The 23,825-nt window shown below is 38.2% G+C and overlaps 1 long non-coding RNA gene across 2 annotated transcripts; it reads right to left on the bottom strand.

The window, feature by feature from the left end:
* Positions 1–7,243: 7,243 nt before the first annotated feature.
* On the bottom strand, positions 7,244–21,578 carry LOC112948315. Of its 2 annotated transcripts, none has more exons than XR_003249586.1 (5): positions 21,304–21,578; positions 12,033–12,133; positions 10,945–11,127; positions 8,892–9,148; positions 7,244–7,531 (listed from the first exon to the last, which is right to left on the bottom strand). It is a non-coding gene; the product is annotated as an uncharacterized LOC112948315 (long non-coding RNA). The 2 variants fall into 2 exon arrangements; XR_003249585.1 differs by lacking the exon at positions 7,244–7,531 and adding an exon at positions 7,755–7,805.
* Between the last annotated feature and the right edge of the window lie 2,247 nt (positions 21,579–23,825).

Genomic DNA, 23,825 nt, shown 5'->3' with positions numbered 1-23,825 from the left:
AATTAATCTGAAAAGATAATACTTTAGTGGACATGTCTGGTAGCAGAGCTCTACAAAAGCTGCTAATGGACATGGGGGACTAGAAACCAAAACTCATGTAATGCCACAAGAAACCCAGGTAGCTTCAGGGAGACCTTGGTGTCCTGTTAGATCTGTGGTTTATACCATGAAGGCCATTTGACCTATTCTTTAATTCTTTTTATGGGCTTATTCTTCATGTGCTCTTAATGGTGGAAATGGGCCAGAAAGAGTGGGAGGAAATAGAAAGCTCACTTTCAGTGAGTTATAACCTTCAAATTTGCTTTCTATGAATGTTAATGCCAGAAAACACAATCCTCTGAACTATCATGAAAATCAAGGSAAATTATAGCCAATCTACTCACTTCTTTGGACAATTAGCAGTGCAAAGATAATGTCCAGACACCTGGATCTATGAAAATTTACATATATACATTACTTTCTCTATTGGGTGCTCTATCTATTATATTCCAAACATTGGCTCAAGGTCTATATCTTTCACATGACAGAATAAGAACAATTTATGCATTTAGCTAAATCAGCTTAACCTGGGTCAAACTACACCCATGTTGGAGCTCTGCCATCATAAGTGAAAAAGAATTATAGATCTGATGGTACAAGTCTTAATAAAGGAGAAACACTGACATTGGGCTGATCAACAGTTTAAAAATGACATAACTGGCTGCCTCTGAGGGCAGGATCAGATCTGTTGAAATGATCAATTTAAGTTCTAAATTATCCCTTTAAATGTTTAAAATGGAAAACTGGCAGAGCTCAGGAAAAAAAATCCCTTTATGTCAAACAGTAATTACATCTGACTTCTCCACCAAAAAACAAAGTGGTGCAATACTACCACATGATAACTGCTTAAAAGTATAAGGTTCTTTTTTTACAGATGGTGCACTGAGCCAGATAGCTTTGTTACTAGGGCACCCGGTTCTCCCTTCTTGGAACGCTGCTTGAACTCTTTCCTTAAATGAATGCTCTGRTTTTGCTCTGTCATTAGTAGGCAGTAACTCATATCAAAATGCATTGCATTTAATTCAGGACAGTTGGCAGTCTCTGCACAAGAGAGATTCCAAAATGAGCTGGCATATAAAGGGAGGGAATGTCTTCAGCTTAGGGCTGGGGTTACCTCTAGGGCAAGGAGGGGATTTTCTCACTCCAGCTGTCTGCATCAGAACTGGTAGTCAGCTCCTGGTGCTCTGAGACCTGTAATCTTGGTGGAGGAAGGGGGGAGAAAAAAAACAAMAAAAAAAAAAGACTTTCAAATGCTGAATTGGAGAACAGAAAATTGTAAATAAGCCATGTAAAAAAAAAATCAGAAATATACATGCTCATGCATCAATCACCTACATTTCACATGCAATGCCAAACAGAGAGGATGAATGAGGGCTCAGCTCAGTTAGGAAGAGTGCAAAAATCAACAGCACTAAAGCTACTTTTCAGGTTAGCATAATCTTCTGTCTGCAAACACTGCCTGTTTTATCTGATTTTTTTTTATTGGACAGCTGTGATCTTCTCCTTTCAAAACCTTGTCAGCGCCGTTCAGCAGAAATGTAAGTGATATGATTAAGGAACATGGCATCTTGTATAATCGGTCGTAATCATTATCTAGGGGTTTCAGTAACATGACACATGCACAGCAACAGCAGCATCTGCTATGGACTGACAGATATCTCAAGCTCAGGATGATGGAAGCACACTCAGGGATTTGTAAACTTGTCTTGGCTAATGCCACTATCCTGATGTGAACCTGTTGTTGACTATACTGCTTAAAGGCCAAAGATTAAAAGTGTTTTCTAAAGTTCATCCTCTCCCCCATGCGTCTACATCTCTGGCTGGTATGGGATGTATTACCTTAGCAGACCTTTCTCACTTTCAGCAATAGGATGGATTTTTTGGAAAGCAACTGCACAATGCAGAGTCCATTTTTATAGTATTTCCTCAGTGCACATCAGTTTGGTCTTTCAAAAACACTTCAATATTGGTTTCACTTGATTTCCAAAGAAGTTGTTGAAGTAGAATCACGTAAGGATGTTACAAAAGTTAGAAACATTATGAGATGGATTCCCTGCTGCCCCTAATTCACTGAAGACACTCTTATGGCTGTAGCTTTAGTGAAAGCAGCCCTGTGTTTGCTGGTTGCCTAGAAGCTCTGGATCCCGTGTACTTCTGGCCATAGCCCCAGTTACACCAGCCATGCTCCAGGCACTTGGAAAGAGAGATCTGAAGTCTGTTTCTTCCTTAGCCTGCGGAGAGCAGACTCCAGTTTCTCACCTCCTGCAAGTGTTCCCTAACCACGATGCTATAAAAGATCTGCGAGAAGCAGAGATGAGAGATGTTTTCGATGCCTTCTTGTTAACAGGGTCACTGGAAGGCAAATGGCAGTGAGCCAGAAGGAGAACAAACAAATGAAAATCAAGCCAGAAATGGGATACATGCAAGGGGGTTTTCTGTGATTTTTGTTTGGTTTGTAGGGTTTTTTTGTCAAAATTTAGAACAGCTGTTGGCTGCATTCATTTACTCTGAGGGCTGACTGATTGCCAAGGCCGTGGTCAGGGACATCACTTTTGCACCCCAACTGCGCATTCTTCCGCATTGTCATCAGAACATTGAGAGMTGGGCATGCCTATATTTTCATTTATCGTGATTCCAAAATTTTGGTCTTGGTCTCTTCTAGACAGAATCTTGTTGTATTCCATCTGTTTCGTTCAACTTTTTGTAARGTCTACTGCAGATGTATTTCTGGGAGCATCACAAGGTAATCAGCCAGCGCACACCATGAAATCAGATTTATTCTGCAATGAAGCAAAACTTGTTTCATGCAAACATGGTAGTTTATAAAGGTAAGGTCCACGTAGGAAGGCTGTTCTAACACCACCATTTCTTGTGGATCTATCATACATCTCAGCTTGCAGATTGTGAGTCACAGTAAGCAGATCCCGAATAACATTTAGAATTGTTCACAGATAACACCCAGGATTAAATTTGCTCCCCAACATTGTGAATAATGACCAAATTAAAAAAAAAAAAAATCTTCTTGGACAGTTCAAACTTTAAACAGTTCAAACGCTGCATATTCATTTCTACTCCTAAGCAAAACTGCAAATCATGTTGCATCAAAGTATGTTATCTAAGAATAACACAGCTGATCATTCCAAAAATTTTGATTCCCACTTTACCTTCTAGGTAAGGATGTTCTATACAATTTCTTAATGTTATGATTCACATTCCCTCACTCTCACTCCACAGATAATCTCTTCAGGTTAGTGTTTTTAATTACGGGCTTTGGCTATGCTGATTTATACCATTTAAGAATTTGGACCGCTGAGTTCAAGAGGACGACTAATGGAGTCAGGTGCTCATCAACTTCAGTCACTGTATCAGGGTCTGATTCTGCTTGTATGTGGGGACAAAAGAGCGAGATCGGATGAAAGGAGAGGCAATTAGTTAACCACATTTATGAAAGAGACAAATAGAGAATGCAAACGCACCTGCGTCTTTAAGGCTTCTTTCACTGTTGCTGTATGCAACAGAAATTTCATTTTACTTTATTCTCAAAAACAAACATATTGAATGGTTATTGTGTCAGTGCCAGGATGTAAGTATCAAAAATCACTCTTCCTTCTTGTTTCCTTGCAGGTCAAGGTTTGAAAGGAAAATATGTGTATAAATAAAACAAGCACAGATCAAATGTAAAAATCCACCTGCYCCATTTATTAATGTGGTTCTGCATGCATTAATATAACTTCAGGAATTAGGTAGCATATGAAAGTACAGCTCAGTAAATTTAAACATAATTTTGAAGAAAGGTACGTTTGGGAATATGAACAACAGCGAGATTAAACATAATGTAACCAAGAAGAATACAACAAAATGGAGTGGGGATTGGAATTTCAAACCCTAAAAAAAAAATTGCTTTTTGAGAAAAGCTGTTGCCCCAGGTGAAGCTCCAGCRCCTGCTGCTGCTCCGGCGTTCGCAGGTGCTCCTGCCTCCTCTTTGCCTCTGAGACAAACACCTGCTAATATTAGCTACCTCCTTGCCGTCCCCACCAGAAGGAGCTTAGCAGATGATATTTTCATTGGATTGTGCAATAATGTGAAGTCTTCTCTAATCTTATTTGGCACATTACCCAGTGGATTTATGGAAATCCTCCGTGCACTTTAACCCAAAGGTGCAGCAGCCACCTCGGCTCCACGTGCCGCTGCGTGAGACAGTGGGCAGGAGATGTGCCCTTGACTTCAACGGCTCGCAGGAGCTTTGCCAAGGCCTACGAGCAACCTGTAAATCCGAAGGGAATGAAGCCTAAAAATCAGGCTTCCCAACACATCGCACTTGGGCTGATTAGCAAGGAGAAAAAAAGAATTAATAATGAGGAGGAAAAAAAAGATAGCCAGAAACTACAAACACCAGGGAGCCCATTTCAGTGTTACTTGGAAATAAAGCAACAATAGCAAGACTAGTCATCTCATTAAATAATAATTTGTTCTTTCCCTTTAATGCTGCGCATGTTCTTTAATGGTTGTGACTTCTTAAGACACTGTGACTATCATTTCCACATATTTATCAATAGAWAACTTGTATAACTTTTAATGAGTCCTTGAACTGACCACCTGTGAACAAGAGGTATTGTAAACCTTGTCTCTCGAAAAATGAAAAATAATCTGAACACAAGATAGGCTTGATGTGGCTGATCTAAAGTGAGCCAGGAAATTACTGGCAGACAGCTCATGCCATGCTGCTTGMAAAATTAAAACATACCTGCCACTCCTGTCCAATAGCAAAGAGTGGAAGGTGTTTTCATTTCTCACATTTGGAAAATTGCAGGTAATTGGGGAAGGAGAGAAATCCCAGTTTATTAGAGGAGAATTCTTGCAGCGGCACAGGCGTATTGCTCTATTTTCCCATGGTCAGATTCCAAGCACTGGAGGAACTTTCTAGCTGTTAGAACTGGTGTGATGATCTTCTATGATGATTCTTTTATGTGCRCGTGACTTCTAACGAGGCTGTCTCATGATAAAAGCTGCATTTATGCTTTAAGCAAATACTAGCTTTTATATGTAATTATTTTAGTTTAACTTGCTGCAAAAAATCAGGAAAAAAAGTGAAAAAAAGCATCATTTCATTTCAGCTGAAGGGTTTTGTAAAATCTTTACCAATTGTGACAAAACTGTTGATGTTGCAATATAAAATAGAATCTTACTTCCTTTTATTCTTGTGTATTACCTTGTGTGTTACCTGAGATTGTCTTCTTTCATTTTGATTTTATTGTTCTGTTTAAATATGAATACTTTGTTTAAATTTCATATCCTCTGGCAAGTGTTGCCCCAAGAAGAGATTTCTTTTCCTTTATCAGCACCATGAAATAACACTGTTTCAATATTTCTACAGTAAATTTTTCAAAAATGACCAACAAGTTACATTTTATACATAGAATTTTCAAATACTTTGAAATCAAAGTACATTCTAACCCTTTTTCAATGCAAAGCATTTAAGTAACATGTTTTCCTTCGACAAAGTTTCGCTTCAGTAGTTGTAGTGAAATTTTTTGCTTCAGTATCTTCMGAGCTAAGAATCAATTGCAAAAAAAMCTGCATTTTTTTTCCAAGAAGCTTTTTGTAAGKTAAATTTTRAAAATTAAATTTTAGGTTTRCACACTATACTTTAATTTTTAGTTTAGAGGTTATCCACCAACTTTGAATATACTGAAGGARCAAATTGCATGCAACCTATCTTGAAGAATCCTCTGCTGTGCCATTTATAACAAAGACTATAGGCATGCATTTCCCCATATCTCCTCTGCAAGGGAAAGTGGTAAAGAAAACAGGAAAAGCGAGAAGGAAATACCTTCACAAACACCCAACCTGATTTCTGTAGAAATAAGGGAGCACACAAGGTAAATCAGTCCTGCTCAGATAGGCAGCCCAGGAAAGCAATGTTTTACTGCTTTGGACAACTCCTTGGAAATACCTTTTCCCTAATGAACAGCTTTTGCCCATTTTTTCCTGGGTTCTAGCCTAAACTAAGCTTCTCTTTAACCTTAAGCATAAATATTCTATTGTTCCTCTATATTCCTCTGCATTAACAAACACTGTACAGGCAGTGCAAAGAAGTTATTATTGTATTTCTGTTGTGGTGCTGTCTAAAACCCCATGCTCAGCRTTTTCCAAAGGGCCATCTTTGTCCTGATGAATAGACAGTCCCCAGAAGTCCATACTGAAAAATGACTGCATCCTTTTAAATTATTATCTTGGTGGCACAGAATATTCCGTGGGCCTATTGAGTGATTTGCCGCACCAATAATAGTGTCCTTTAGATTTCATACAGTTTTAATGGAAATATGTGAAAACCTGGAAATACGGCTGCGCTCCCCTTTGTGAAACCGGTCTCAGAGGAGCCAAGCCTCTCGTTCATCCATCTGACATTCAGATGAATATAGAGCAGGAGGAGCTGTCCTGCATTTTCTGCTCTTCATGTCATATGCAATCCCSCAGCGCTGAATCGCAGCTCCCGACTCTTTCTGCCTCCAATTGTGCCTTTGCTTGTGTTGCATTTATTTACCATGTCAACTCACCCCTCTCTCAACAGTTTTGCTTTTCTTCCCCTTCAAACAAGTATGTCCTTTTCTGTATGGCAATTTTTGAAATGTGTGCTCAAGTCAGGGGTTAGGCAAACCTTATCAGTATGCGCGTGTGCGTATCTGTGTGCACTTGTGTATGTAATTCAGAAATTTTCTCTTACTGAGCAGTACGGTTGCATCGGAAAGCTTGTAAAAGCACAAGTGGAACAACAGCACAATACATCAAAGCGGGGACTGAGATTCTTTTTTTTCCTGTAATTTTACTTGAATGMATCACAAAGTGGCAATTATATGGCACATTTTTCTTCTAAAAAATTGGCCTCGTTTTGCCTTTAGACAACAAAACAGCATGAAGAAACCATACAGGCACAGCTTGGTTCCAAATAACCATGTTTACCTAATATACACAAATATGCCAGGCCTAACTATATAAATATTGCTATTCTGACTTATTTCTGGAAGTTTCTATAACATATAACATGGTGAGCAGAAAGGAACATGCACTGTTTATGTACACTGTAGGAAAAGGCAGCAAATCTCAAGCATAAACATTTGTAATGCGATAGGGAAAGAAAAATGAAGTTTCTATGCAGCACTGTATAGTTTAAAACATGTAATGGAGAGATGCATCTCTTAAATTTATGCAACATGCACATTGATTTACCAAAAAAAAATTATATTTATTCTGAATTGATTTCTAGCATATTTCTTTTTTTTCTCTCCTTGCTTTTAAGATACTCAAAGGATTCTCAGGGTAAGATGAAACTTTTTAGAACATTATTGGTTATATTTTTAAAGAATTCTTCGATTTTTCCCAGCATTTAACACTGCTGCCTGAGCTTTAAACCTTTGATAACCTTGGAGGATCCTTGAGATGATCATTCCTCATTCACAAGCAGGACACCAAGAATTCTCTCAAGTTTTGGCTTCTGGAAGAAAAAATAAAAATTTATAGGGCCCAGTTCACCTCTTATCTGGAGCAGAGATGAGTGCTGAGATCAGATGCAATGTCCAAAGCCCATACGGGCTTGCAGCCCCAGCTGTGCTCAGGTGGTTCCACATAATTACTTTTATTCCTCTCCCTTTGTCAGTTTGGTAAATTTTAATGTCTCTCTGCATTCTGGAAAAATCAGTTTCTCACCAAACAGCAGAGTCCCATTTTCCTTTGGCCATTTTCCAAAGGTCAGAAAATGCAAAGAAATTCTGGAGTGACAAAAGGAAATTTGAAAAAAGTTTAAGARGAAAAAATTAAATAGCCAGCTTTTTATTGCACATATATCCCCTAAAGAAATGTAAAACTCTAAAACCTTTTCTAAAAAACCTTTTCCAAAATGAGATCTAAAGAGTCCAATGCTAAGTTATTTGGGGGCATATTTTACACTTCTTCTGTAGAAAATGAATTGCTTGAACTATCAACCTGTTCACCCACAAGTACTTCTCCCTCTTTTTTAATTAAAAACAGTTCTTGCTACAAATTGAGGCAACAGAAAAAAACACCAAGAGGTCTAATACATCCAAAATATAACTTAGGCTTAAATTTTCTTTCAGTGGATATACTGAACTGATATCTTTAATACACAGCAGTCAAAAAATAGTGGAGGATATTTAAGAGAAGACCTCTCCATGAAGAAACCTTAAAAAAAAATCTCTCTAAATATCTATTTAGTTAGGAGAACTGATGAATAAAACAGATAATCTTCAGGGCACTTAAATAACCATTTTCTTCAAAAAGCAGTGGCTACTGTGGGTGCTTCTCTGCAAACACCTCTTTGACTTCTCATTCCAATACTCTGATATTAAAGGAGCAATTTCATTCTCCACTGAAATCACTTCCATCATGGATCTAGTCTAGGTGAAATTCAAGCTGAAGAATTAACTACTTCTTYGGGTTTGTGTTAATTGAATAACAAGAATAATCTCCCCCAGCTGTGATAATGGGATGACTCCAGATCAGTCCTAATTCCTAGGCCTATTTTTTTTTTTATTTCTTTTCCAGAAATTGTAACTGTTTGACCACCTGGGTCCAATTGCTGCTGAGCTCCTGCATCATACACATTATTATTGAACCAGTTTCGTTTAGCTTCTACAACACTTTCCTATAACTCTATCCTTATTCAGACCAAAAGCAAGAACCTTCCCTTTATTCCTTTCCTCCACCCAAACGCCTGGCAAGATAAGGATAAATAAGCACTGCACTCTAAAGGAAAAGCACAGATTTTCTCTCTTTTAAGCAAGCAGAGAATATTTGTGCGAAGAGAGGACAAGGGTCAGGACCGGCAGAGCTTGTACCTGGAGTTCTCTCTTCAGGCCATTCAACAGGGCTGCAGGTTTCCTAATGCGCTGGCAATGATCCATCCCCTGCCCTGATGAGCCAAGCCATAGAAGCCAATTAGGTTATAACCTCAAGTTGGCTCAAACAGAGGTCCCACAGGTGAACTCTGGCCACTTTATCCGGTAAGCTGCCCTGGAGCAGGGGGCGGTTTTAATAGGAGCAAGTTGTTTTTGTCAAAAATCATGATTTCCCTGGGAATCAGAATGGCATYCAGCTATGATGAAGAAAAAAAATCAATTAAATTACAAAAGTTAGTTGTTATGCAGCAGAAAAAGCAGTTTTATTTGAATTTCACTTTCATTGCATTGTTCTCCTTCAGGTAGATCCTGGAAGAATATATTTCTCATTGCATCATGTATTTAGCAAAGCTTCTATTTTATGTTAAACTGTTTATGTAGTATAAAACTGGAATGGTATTTGGAAAAACAATAACTGCCTGGTGCATTTGTATTGGTTAAAAGAGACAAAGCACAAATGGATACTATCAGTGGAAACTATTTCCACTATAGTCATCTACTTTCTTAACATTTGGCAGACAAAAAGCCATACAAATATTAAGATACAAGTATGAAACCTTGACTTCTGTGGCTTGGCCAACAACTCCATCAAAAGCAGCAGGGTGACATTGAAGAATTGCCCTGAAGACTTACAGGAATGGGAGAATTTCTTAGTGCTTTCCTGGTTGAGGAGAGATCTGCTGGGGGGAGCAGGCACATAGTACATGGCCATGACTGCTTACATACTAATTAAACTAGTTTTATATTTTGGTACTGGAAAGATGGTTAAAACCATCTGTTTCTTTTTAAATTATTCTACTAGCTAGGAAGCAAATGYGATGAAGCTAACATCTAGGTGATAAACAGCTTTTTTTTGTCTGCAGCTGAACCAAAAGACACAARTAATATTTGGATTACATAGTACCTAAGTGCAGATGCAAAGTTTTATTGAAATGCAGTGAACAAAGTGATCTCAGGTTAATCTGTAATATTTCGTTCCAGCCAAAACAGTGCTTTAATTTCTCTTGCACTTTATTTAAGCTTCCCTCCCTCTGCATATTTTAACCCTTAGAACAGGGAAGTAAATAATGTATTTCAAAACAAAGGGTGAAAGAAATTTCCCCAATGATTTTTTTCTTCTTTTTTAGCTGAAAGTAATTGTTGAATATGACCCCATCTGAGGCCTCTTACACATCAGGCAATCAACAGGCTGATGCCTCTGTGGAGCGTTCCAGCAAATTACCTGGCACAGCCATCGAGGAGGAGCTGCACCAGAGCACATCCCTGGAGCTGAATTAGAGGTTGAAAATTGCCTCCACAAATCCCTTTCCTTATCGTCACTTATTGTCCCACATAAGTAGTTATCATTTTAATTGACAGTATTGCATGAGGGAAGCAGAAGCATGAAAAACATGAAGTGCAGCATTCAGAGACAAAACATAGCTCCATTGAATTATACCTTGTCAAGAGGGAAAAATAGTCAGGTCGGCTGACCATAAGTCAGCGAGTCTGAAGGACCAAAATGCTGGAGTTACCTGGATTCAGAAAGTTAATATAGGCAAGCATGAAGCTCTCTTATTCCGACTCACCTTTTTCCTCTATTTTTCTTTGGGATTGGTTGCAAAGAAAGGGTAAAAGTCAGAAAAGGAAAAACAAAAAGGAGCTAGAATATAAACAACAACACCTAGTATTTGCAGAGTCCTGAAGACTGATAAAGCAACAGGAATTATTCCCTAGGGACTGGCTTAAACCCAACAAGAGGTAGCAGCGGTGGCAGCTTCAGTGGCCTCTGCAAGGTGAATTTGTGGCCCCCATCCCTTGTAACAGCCTTTAAGGGGATCGTGGGCTCTGTAGTGGCCTGAGAACAAAGATGAATTTCATATTCAGGATATACCCATCGCATGAAGGTTTTGATGCCACACATGATATTGCTTAGTAATTTTAATCCAGCAAATGCTAAAGATTCAGTACTTTTTCAATAGACAAAAAAAACATAAAAAACACATATGCCTACCTGTAATCATACTTCTATCATCCTCTGCTGCAAAGGCACACCAGAATACCCAATTCCTTTATCTTTCTGGCCTAGAAACTCCATAGTTTCTACAGCCCTATGAAACATATGCATCAATAAAGTGAAGAAAAAAGTGCTTATTTTCTCTCTTTTTAAAGTAATAAAACACGCAAGGCCAAAGGACTGAAAGAAATAGAAGCGTGTTAATATGACTGAGCTGTTTGACTTTAGCGTCTGTCTTTTGTTGACAAGGCAGAAATACCTTACAGTGCAGATTCTAATGGCGATTAAAGCTATTTCTGTCTTCAAGAATAAAGATAAAAGAATCTATACTTTAGTTTTCCACTGAAAAGAGATTTAAAAAGTTTACATCCACTATTGATTGATTTATTTATTTAATCCATCCACTGATAGCACAAAAGCTTCTGCTTTAGCACTTTACAGTTGATGCTTGACTGAACTACAGAGCTTACTTTTTTATGCAGCCCTGAAATCAGCTTCAACACTGAAGCAAAGGCCACGACACTAAAGATTTTCAAGTAGACAGTAAAAAAATATTGGTTTCATGTGTATCAGTGCAGTAGGTGTTGAAAATATAAAAAGGAGGGCCATTGAGCAGAATAATAGATAGAAGCAGTTTTTAATCTGCACAAGTCCATACATGTTTGTATCTCCAAATATAAGACATGCATAAGCACATATCAGTATCTTCAAGTATTCAATATCTTTTTATATATATGTATGTATAAATGCATATCTCCCAATTCTTAGCTCAGCTTCTTTGATGTTTCAGTCAAAATACCATTTTCCCTTCCCTTGTGGCAAGCTATAAGAGTTAAGCCTTTCTTAAAAGGCCCTCTTGTGCTGCATTTTATTTCTTCTGCTTGATGTGTTTCGTTTTGTTCTTGAAGTAGAAATGCACAAGTTCCAGAAGAGATTTATGCTTCCCTAAATCAGCTGCATTTAATGTATAACAAGTTCAGCAAGAGACAGCTTGGAAGGAAGAGCCAGATTTCTCCTGCTGCCCCAATGGGGCTGACAAGTACATGGCACCTACAGGAAAGGCAATCCCAGCACAAAGCTCAAACCTGAAGGCTGCTGATGCTCCTCCAGGATTTACTCATTAGGGCAGGTGTCTTGCTGAGGAATGGCCTCCACAGCAGGTCAGACTTCAGGGGTCAAGCTTGCACTAGCAGAAAGATGCGAGAGATTTGTTTTCTTGGTACAATTATTCATTAAATATACTCTGTCACTGCTTATTGCTAACAATAGGTGCTTTGAAGGGAAGGATGCAAAATATGAARTGTACATCACTCTATACAGCTTATAGATGAATAAGCTGAGGTAAATCAAGAACAAAAGGTCTCATAGTTCAACATTAATAAATGAATGGAAACAAGTTTGAGAAACACTCTCACACCTGGCTCTTTATTATGCTAAACACATTAACAGACCTCAGGATTGACAACCATTGCCAAAAACAGGGCATTTTTGATGCAAAGCCCATTAATGTGACCAAGTTTGGGCTGGATATTCTGAGGAGTAAGAGTTCTTTAGCCAAAGCCTGTTTGTGCTTTAAAAGTGTCATATATAAGCTTGATTAATGGAAATAGATTAGAAAGAAATATATTTTAATAGAGAGAACGCACTTACTATTGCGTTATCGGAGCACAACTGACATGGGACACAGTCTAAACAAAAGTCAGCAGCTACTAATGAGGCTTGTTAGTGATGCTAATCTATGTAAATGTTATTAATTGAGAACATCTATCTTTTATCTCCAACATTTGGTAATCAGGCAATTAAAAAACAATGACATTCCCGGCGGTTGTTCTCCCAGTTAAGAAAAAAAGTGATCAAAGAGTCCTGAATAAGGAAAGGGAAAGTCCCTTATCAAGAGCTAGGCCTTGCCTTGGGCTACCAGGCCTCATTAAAGGCAGAAAAGCTCTGTTGATCACCAATTAACCTGATTTGTAGGAACTCTGATAAAGACCTCAAACAACATGAGTTTTCTTAACTATAATAAATGACACAGTTTATTGACAAAAATAAAAACGTTCAGGTTGAAAAAGAACATAAAGGAGCTATTCAAATGGGATAGCCCCACCACACACCAGTTCTGAAAGACGTGGGATAGGTTTAACTTCCCTGCACTGGTGGCACATTCTCAATGCCAGATACAGGCAGACCTATTAACAGCCAGACACACAACAACCAAATATATACATATTTGGTAGCTGTCACAAATTTCTGTCATCTCTAGTCATAACAGACAGCAGATTGTATTCATTATGTATGTACTGTGCTCATGAATGGAAATGTAGTGCTCTAGGGTGATCTCCATCACAAAGCACAAAAGTTAGAAAAAAAACGTTTTCTTGAAACTTAATTAGTGGACATTTTGCGATTATACTTTTTTAATCTTAGCAGTTGCTTTAAATTATCCCTAGTGTAAATTTCCATGTGCCTTTTTAACCCATTCCTCACTTTCTAGGGAATATATTTCCTACTCCCAGGTATTGCTTAGAGCATCTCGACTAGTAGGTAACTGACTGCAGTGCAACTGTCAACTATAATTGTAATTATTTCCAGCAGCTCATTAATCCACAGGGTGATGGTCTGGCCCTGTTTGTCACTCAGGAGAAAGAGGGAATAACTACCAAATTTAAAGCTTAGGCCTAGAGTTGGATCAAGTGGCACATCTGTAGTACCAAACCCGAATCTTCTCTATATTTAAAATTCGGGGTTTTTTTTTTTTGTTACATCATTGCTACTATTCCACTAAACCTTGTAAACATGTTTGTTAGCTATTTAACTGTTTATATGTTTAGGGATCTTGTCAGCATTAGTGTCAGGCAAAATTATACCCTAAATTTACTTTGCTTTATTAACAACGTTTTTGAGTTGTGCTTTAGGTCAGTGACAAATAGTTTTTGAAATAAGACTAGACTTGCCTTATTAGGTCAAACAGGTAGCTGATACTCATGATCCTTATGCCCAGATCTGACTCTGGGRTGGAGGCAATCATTTCCAAGAATCTCTTCCCTAATAAAGCATTTGCTTTCTCACATCCTCCATTCTCCTCATATATTCATGCCTATTCAATCCAGACCTAAAGCAGTGAAAAAAATCACATGGGAATGTCCAAGACCTTTAAATAAGAGTAGACTTTCTGCTTTTTAAGCTAGAGTAGACTTTCTTTTAAGAAAACTTGAACTATAACAAACATTGATACGCCATGCTTGGTGGAGAATGGCAGGTATCAGAAGACATCAGTGGATAGACAAAAGGATGCATAGCAGCAAGGATACTATGAAGAGTCAACATCTTGGAAGTTCAGACCCCAAGTTTTTTTTAATTGTTAAAGTGAAATTTCAGGTCCTTAGTGTTGTGGCATGTATGTATTTTACAGGTACCATCTCAGAACTGGTCTGAGATGATTTCCCTTCCTCCTCCTTTTTTATCCCCTAAACCAAGACATTAGTGCCCAAAAGATTTAACAGCTAGTGATACCACAAGTGAGCTTTTATCTTAATATCTAGATCTGAGCATGTTTTACAGCAAAGTTAATTATCTCAAACCAGTGATTTTGCTTGGTCTTTGATTTAACTGTTCAAGCAGATGCCACCATAGAGCTTCTATTATGCACAAACAATTGTATTTCACTGGTAAAGTGCCCTGCATGCCTACCTCATTATTAGAACCCAATTAATTTTCCTTTGCAATAAAATGGAAAGACTTAGAGCTAAAAGAAGGCTAATCTAAAGAAATTTGGACCAACCGCAAAGAGTACCTAGAAGAACCATAAAGAATGAAGAGGAGTAATTATGTGACACATGCACGCACACACACACAGAAAGAACATGAATTGAAGTTTCAGAAACAGGCCCAGGGAGCAGAGATTGCAATCTGGCTAGATTGCTAAAGTAGTACTAAGATGTCTTAATTATATGATTGATGTGAGCTTCAAAAGAAAACTCAGTGTTCACAATGGCTACAAGGTTATGAATGTTATCTAGTGTATAAAGAAGACTACCACTGAAAGCAAACACTACACGTGAAACTTGAGACCTTTCTCTTTCCGAAAGAATCAATAATGCCTTATTTTTAATCTATATTATGTTTAAGAAAATGTGATGACATCCCTGATTGAAGATCACACAAATAATTATGCTAGTAATGACTCGCTTTGTAGGATCTACAAGGACTGGATCTACAAGGACTGTCATTTGAATTCCTGTGACACTATGAGAGGACCCAGTTCAATTACCTGATGGAAGTATGCAGTCTGTTTGAAAAACTGAAAAAGCACTGCTTAGGGAACATCGATTAACACGTTCTAGCACACTTCTGATTACTTTAATCCAGTGAGTTAGCTCACCAGCAAATTGTCTGTTTTGAGATAACACAACTAGCTGACGCTGGGAATTCTATCCTTCAGGGAATTCCAGTATTTCAAAACCTTTTTTCTCCAGAATTGGAGAAAAACAAGGAAAAATACATTTTAAGAATTGATTTTGGATTTTCATTCAAGCATGTCATTAGAATTTATTTTTATTTCCAACTTATCATTACAACTGTTAATGTCAATAAGAAATAAAAAGGAGATTTAGCCACTTTTTTGATATAAATGAAGTTAAAAAAGACACAAATCATAAAAAGATACAAAGCAAATCATTATATTGAAAAAGAAGACTGATTTGAAAACTCTAATCTGTGCATGACTTCCAAGCTTTCTAAAATTGTGGAAATGACATAAACATCTGTTTCTCTGGCTGTCAGTATCACTGTCAATAAACTGCCTTACCCAATATCTCCTTCTCCCTTTGCTACCTGAACAGCTTGTTCCAGGGAAACTTATTCCACAGCTCACTACAGTTCACAGCAAGTCTCATTCCATGTAGAGGCATACCTGGGTGATACCACCACACTTATCCTAGACATAAATGACTCGGCATTGGATATGCCAAGACTGACAGACATTTTGTTATCAGCATTCATTTGTTCAGCATTTCAGCTAAGAAACCCTTGAAAATGTTTCTTAAAACTATCATTATCTGATGAGTAATCTAAATTTGCATTTTCAGTCTTTTATCTGCAGAAAGATCAGCAAATCTTACTTTTGTATATAAATTGCTGTCATCTTCATACAACCAACAGAATTTATTCTAATGGATTAATAAGCACTTTTCTGTGAGTTTCCAAAATTTCAAATAAACTGGATGAACAGATGAACATACATGAGATAATCTGTCTAGAATGGACAGAAATAAGCATCCTCCCAAAGCCATAAGTGCATTWTGCACATTTCAAGAACAAGCATCTATATAAACATCATCTGAGACAGTTTTGGATAGTCCAGGCTGCTTGACCTTTGCCAGGGTTGTAGATGTCCTCTCCATTTAACCAATCTGTTTATTATTGGAGAGCAGCTCACTTGCTTGGAGATATCCAAATATAATCTTAACACTGCTGGCCCATTTCTATTTAAGAGTCATTTTATGAGTCCTGATTGACCAAGTAATAGAGTGCAAGWTAATGCTACAAGCATTACACAGAAGAGACAAAAATAAAAGCTCTACTGTGCAGACAGGAGGGGTGAAGGGTCCATTGAAAAATCAGAGAGATTAGCAACTCATCACATTATATGTGGGTTATCAGGAGACAGAGGTAATGAAAGTGAGACCTATATCCTTGATCAATAAGAGTTTGACTGCATTTTGAGTTCATTTTCCCCTGCCGAGAGTGAGACAGCAAGCTTACTATTGATCACAGTGTTAATCCATAACTAGTCTGGGCCCTAGCCTAGTGGAACAAGGAGGAAAAATAAGATAATAAGCAGGAACTCTTGATCTTTTATTATGGTGTGCTAGATAAAGAGAGGGCAAGGTTCAAGGTGAAATTCTTTATGGTTAACCCCTTCTTTGCTGCTTAACTCCTACCACATGAATCAAAGTAAATTAGCCATGTCTCATTTTTGGAATAAACATTAAACTTGAACCCTATTGATAAATGCTTTGCAGTGATACCCATACAAGAACACACATTATCACTCTACCTTTCTTGAAAGCACAGAGGACAGAGCCACCCAATGTCATCCAAGTGCGATGTTAGGGCCACATACTCTGCCAGTGAATGGGTGTCATTCCCTTCTGGGATGTTCCCCCCCCCCCAGGCTGGTGGACCCATGCTACAGCATCCAGGAGGGAATAATCTCCTAAACTTCAGCAGCTGCTTCCTTTGGGAATAGCACATCCCGATCTTAGGATGTACAAAAGTTCCCATTGCTCAGGTGCTTACTCTAGCCTTAGTTATCAGCATGTCTAGATATTCTTCAGCCATGATTTTCTATTCCCAATGTTTTAAACTAATAGCATGTACAATAAAGTCAACTTAGTCTTTCCCATAGCAACAGCTCCCTAATGTCAGAGTCAGCAAGGATTTGGAGTTAAACAGCTGACAGGAAGTAGTGGCACTTTTTAATACATCCTGGGAATAACAGTACAATTCACATTGTCATCACAAAGGCATTTTTAAACCCATAAAAAGCCTGTAAACCATAGCTTAACTAACAGTATTTCTTGCAAYGCTTAAATAAATCTGGTCTCTTAAATGACAGAGTAGTGGAATTCTCTGTGCTACTGGAGATGTCTTTGGAAGAAGAGAGAGTGTGACAATAACMACGTGAATAGACTATACTAAGAATGGTTTTGTTTTCCTCAGCATTTAAGAGTCCCCTCTTCTCCCTGAACTTCTAAGAGAAAACATATAAGCTTGATCTGTCTTAAATTTTTCCCCCCCCCTCCCATAGCCTGCATCAATGAGCATCATTCCTGCTGAACTGAGAAAACAAAGATGCCTAGACCATCGGTGCAGAAGGGGGTACCCTTATAGCTCAGCAAGATTCTCAGCTGGGTGCTATTTTTGATCCTCTGGCATGGCCAAATTATAATTTAATTCTGCCTGCTAACATCAGGTTGTTACTTCAGCTGAGTACTGTCCATTTCAGCTGCACCAGCCTACAATTGACATATTCAGAGGGCACATATCACTAACTTGCAACCTTTATAGAGCTACCTCACAGTTCATTCATTTTACCTGTTGTGAAATGATTGCCGTTCACTATTTGCATGTTGCACAAGCTGAATCTCATAATTCCTGCTTGTAAAGCACTCCAAGGTTTTTGGAGAAACAAGCAGTAGAACTACAAAGCATCAAAGTTGTGATGCTAGATAAATAACTTCAGCAAGAAAAAGCTGATGACAGTTTCCACAGGCTATTACAAACACAGACCTGTGGCTGGATGTACTTTTCCAGCTGCGAGTGCCCTGTTTTCAGGTGTTCAACAGAGAAAAGATTAATCTTCAAGGGGTAGATAGCCAGATATTCTTTAGTGCTGAGCATGTTTTACACAAGGGTGTGAAATGCAGCTATGCACTGTAACATAAATCAATTTACAGAGAAAGCAAGAGGAGGAAAAATCCCATTGTTCTTCAGTTTAATAACATGAGAAAACACAGGGGAAAGTGGATGATAAGAGGAGTCCCAAGAAATGGCAGCTTTGCTAAAAAATATCAAATTGCCAAAATATTGCTCGAGGCAGCACCCACAGGTTAAGCAGAGTGGTTCTTCCTATACAGTATTAAGAAGCAGAGAGTCCTGCAGATCAAAAGCAAGCATCTTGTTGGCAGCTTTAGGGGCTATGTTTACTGGACTACTCTTTTTTTTTTTATAGTATCTCAGCAGTGCAATGCATATTATTAGTTTTACACTCTGAAAATACAGCTTTGACTGCAAAGGCCCAAATCTCTGACACCTTTAATTCAAGGTGTTGTTTTTTTTCCTTGACAAGGAGGTGTCCCCAAACGCTCTCATCTCATTTTTTGTCATGCACTTGAAAACACTCATTAAGTTAGCAATGAAAGGAGGTGGTTAGAGGAGAGGAAATCGTAAAGCATACACCTGCACAGGCGCTGCTTTTATAAGACTGTGATCTAAGTTGGGGTCACCAATGCCTTGATTTTCTTCCGCAGCTATTTATATATGCATGTGAACAAAGCATAGATTGGGGTGCTTTGAACAACATCCCCTAAACCTTTATGGATTGTATTTTCTCATTACAGCCTCCATTTATGCACATGTCAATACTGAGCACAATCCCTGCACACACAAATGTTGTCCTCGTCCAACCAAAGCAACAGCTTTAAAAATGTCACTCAAGATACATAGGAATTTAATAGAAAAAGCATTACCACGAGGTAAATTCTTCTCCCCACTCCTTACAGCAAAGGGACCACAGCTTGGAATTGGGAAACTTATCCCCGATAGACAAGTTTCACCTTACGTCTTGGAATAATAAAGTCATGAGTGACCAAGCAAGCCAGGAACCAAAGTGGGTTAAGTTATTCATCTTATCAAAGTCAGCAACCCACAAGAAAGGGAAAATTTAGAAGACTATTAGAAGAACAGTTCTGTATTGCTGGGTTTTGATTAGTTTATGATCAATCTTTCTTTTATAGGAAGACACTGGATAGCTAGAGGTGGTCTCTCAAGTTCACATCGGGTGCTGTCTGCTTTCCAAACCCAGTTGCTAGGTAGGCTAAGATACACTGCAAACAGTCTGAAAAAAATACTTAAAAAAACACTATTAATACCTTACATATCTTTTTGCCAATGTGACAAGACACAGTATAATTTAGCCATAATCCAACATTGAGTGCTACTGCACTCAGACACCCAGCCCAGTACTTTTGGGACACTTAAAATTGCCAGGAACAAAAGAGTAGACTTGGGCAGCAAGCATAGGCCAGAGCCAATCATACAGAATGGAGAGCCTAACCACCTGCACAGACAACAGCAAGAAAAATATTGCTTTGGAGCAAAGGAGAGTTCTTAAAATGGATTACATTCCCTCAGCTGTAGGAAATAAGCTCTTGAATCCTGGGGAGCTCAGGTAACCTCTGGGCAGCACAGCACTAGGGATGGTGCCATCTCATATCCTACTTCAGGCCTCCTTACAGACACCAATGTACATGCTCCTGCTCCCTAATTTGCACCATAGGAGTGGAGTGCCTGCTCCAGGAATATTCCCCCAGAATAATTTTGCTATAAAAATAACACATCTGTATGACTGTGTGGAAAGTGTTATATCAGACTTAACGTGAGAGCTGGAGGAAGATGGGCTTTTCCCTCTGTAGAAAGGAAAATTCCCACTTGTCAAATTATGAAATGTCATAAGTAGTAACTTTAATAATAATAAAAATAAGTTGATTAATTATTCTCCTTCTAAATGTCCACCAGTGACATGTAATTAAACAGGCTCTTTTATTTTGAAGGAATTTCTTTGAACATGATTTTGCTTTCATTGGCTTYTAATAAGATTTAATTCCAAAATTATTTAAAAAATGGAAATAAAAATAATTTGTTCAGAAATGTCCTCAGAAATTTCAAGAACMGGTTTAGTAAGGGCAGAGAGGGGCAAGCGATACCCCCTATCACCGCACAGCTGAGCCCAGCCTTGCAGCCACTCTGCATGCACTCAGACCAGCCTTCCCCAGTACCACCACACTGCCCATAAAAAATTAACTTTCAATTCAAAAAGATAATAAAATGCTTAAATACAACATATATTGTAATTAAACCGCAGGGTCTTAGCGCACAATATTACATCATTTCAGCTCCAGATTGTCAAACCTAACAGTAATTTCTGTAATTATTTAATATTAATTATAGGTCATCAACTAATATCTTCAACTAATTAAAGCTGTAATACAATTATGTAATTTATAGTTACTGTTGGGAAAGGTTAATTTGTCAAGAAAGATACAAGGTAAACAGAAGGGTTATTAAAACCCTATATAAACAGTCAATTCAAAACTTGAACTAAGCATAAAGAAATAATATACAAAAATAAATGCATAAATATTGTCTATACACACATCCATATCAGAAGATCTCAAAGCAACTGGATTTCATATAGTTTTTTCTTTCCTCTCATATGAAAGAACAGCTTGATTCTTATCCAATCATTATTTTTGCTTCAATGTTATTTTTTTCTTTTTTATTTTTTCCCTTTGAACTCTTTTTTTTTCTATGTTAGCCAAAAGATTTTTTTTAATGTTTAAACTATTTTTGCTACTCTATTCACAGAAAAAAAAGTTGCTTTTGCAGATATGTAACAATTCAAATTGCATCAGTAAAGTTTCCAGAAGCATAATTTAAAACTAACATTTGAAATATAATCAAGTTTTTATGTTTTCAAATATTTTGCACTTTTTTGTTATAAATTCTAAAAGGAATATTTTGCATTTTTCAGAGCTGTATTTCTGAGTACCACAAGCCTTAGGAAATGAGAGTTACCTCCAATGGGATTCGGACACGTGGGTTATCCATGGCTGAAGTTAGACAAAGAAGGCTCCAAGTCTCCAGAGGCCCTCAGATCCCAGTAGACACCACAGCAGCAATTGCATCTCCTACTTCTCTACTTAGAGCCAAATCTCACAGACTACTTTATACCCGAACAACTTGCCCTACCAGAATATTTTCTTTCCGAATTCAATAGAAATAACCTTGCTGAGGAACATACTAATACCAAACTTCTTGAGAACCTCTAAGAGTCATTACCTCTTCCTACAAACCTTCCTAGGTCCACGGACAAAGCAGGACCTTCTGAGCAAGGTGGTCATTTAAAGGATGACATGGGGAAATCATGCAAGTGAAAGCCATTACATCAAACAGGTGTGGTGAGATCAGAATCTATCCCCTGTGTTGGTTACTGACATATGCTAGCAAACAAGCAAATTATTACAGCAACCTGATGTGAGAATGGGGGTGTGGGGTAGAAATTTGCAGATGGTAACAAGGGCAAAAAAAAAAAAATGAAGAATGAATTTTAAATCTGTGCAGCATAACATTTTAGCACCAAAGTGAGCATTTAGTACCAAACACCATTAATTAACATTTCCATAGGCTTTTTATTAAACGCTTGCTCAGCAAGTCAAGTGCCTTTCAAGCTCGGAACAGCTGTGAATGTATAAAAATATATTGACACAGATATACTCATGCATGCAAATAAATGTACTTCTTTCATTTGTTGTGAACAATCGTTGCTATATTATAGCTTCTTTGAAAGTTGAAAATTGATTTGTATTAACCTGAACTGCAGAAAGAGAACATATGTTACTACCTGTCCTAGTCCTATAGTGTTTTAAGCAAAACTTTGTAGCCTCCTACAAAAAGATATTTCTTTCTTTTTCCTTTGTTCCAACTGCACACACCACATAAAGGGGTATGAAGCTCTTGTTTCACTTAAAACATCCCTGTTAGGGCTACTCAGTGCCCACTTAAGCTTGGTTTTATAGACAAACAAGAAATAGAAAAGGCATAAATTCGGTCTAAAAGAATGTGCTGTAATGAGTAGTTATGTTACTAAGTGCTTGCTAATGCCACACACAGTTAGCAGTCACCTGATAGCTTTTGTTTTTACCTTGTGATAGTAACTAAATTAATTTATTTCCTAATAAAATAATTCAGGTTGCTGARAAAATACAGATAAGTAGACGGAATCCTTATTAGGATCATCAGCATTAACACAAAATCCTTTTGTACTCATTAAAGAAAATACAGTCAATTTAATTAATGCACATTAATCCCTAGTTGACATTAAAATCAGCTAAAAAAACAACATTGATATAGAATATTAAAATGAGACATAGAAAGTGTTAAAGGTGGCCCCTATAGGAAGAAAAACATTGCTGAAGATCTGTGTTTCCCTTTTTGTATTAAAAATGGAATCCATATGGAGCCACTGTCGCCTCTCCCCTGCTCTAAGGAAAGTTTGCATCCAGAAGTCATTTGCCCGTGGGACTCAGGAATGGCAAGGAATACTGGAAATGAAAGGTTGTCCCATGCAATGGGGACATGGAAAAGCCCTTTTCCTTCTCATGCTAGTCCTATGCTGGAAATTAAGTGGGTTTTGCATAGGATACTGGGTTCTTTATCCCAAATATCCTTTTTGTAATTTTATTGCTCTGGCCCTGATTCAGCAACGTGTTTAGGCACTGTAGGGACCCCGAGTATGYGAGTGATTTCACCATTGTTCGGCAAAACATTCAGTCTCATGTTTTGTTTTGGACATGAGATGTCTCACTGAGGTCTGGGAGATACCTCACATGGCTCCAGTTAGGCAGAAACCACTCTCAGGAACCCAAGATGTAGTGGGTTTCAATGGGCAACTCAATATCCAGTCGCATGCTCTAAAACCCAGAAAAACATCGGGAGCTTGGTGTTTCAGTACTGAGWTTTGCTGCAAAAATGCACTAGGCGTCCAACTCCATAGAGGGCTTGGGGCTTGTAGGATTCACCCAGGACTTCCATTTTCTCTTCTGCTTCCTGGTGTGCACTCTCATCACCAGGCTGCAGAACCACTGCCATGCTTGCATGCTCTCTCCATTGCAATTTCATCTGTAACGTGGAATAACTTCAAGAAAAGGTAATGTTCTTCCCTCCCCTCCCACCAGCACCGGGGCAGGAGCTCACATCCTTTCAGATGGAAGAGGGCCTGGAACCTAGATCACCATCTCTGTGGGCTTACTGCATTCCACAAGGACTTGTGAGGAAGAGGCAAGGAAAACACCTCTTCCAGAAGGTACAAGACAGCGGAGTAGCTTCCTTTTCTCACCCAGTTTATTTTCTCTGCTCAACATGTTGAGAACTCCCTGTAGACAAGTCTCCATGGACAAATGTGGAGGCTCAATTGGAAAGAGCTCCTAGAAAAAAAAAAGCAGAAAACATCAAGCCGTGCAAGGCTTGCAATATTCTCTTCCTAGCATTTTGTGGAGTGGGGTCCAAAGCCATTTGTTTGTGAAAGGTGAGGGTTGGCC

This window comes from Nothoprocta perdicaria, unplaced genomic scaffold, assembly GCF_003342845.1.
Source record: "Nothoprocta perdicaria isolate Ctin4 unplaced genomic scaffold, notPer1 scaffold_26, whole genome shotgun sequence".
NCBI lineage: Eukaryota > Metazoa > Chordata > Aves > Tinamiformes > Tinamidae > Nothoprocta > Nothoprocta perdicaria.
Note: the sequence above shows the minus strand (reverse complement) of the source record. Positions and strands in the feature narration are given on the sequence as shown.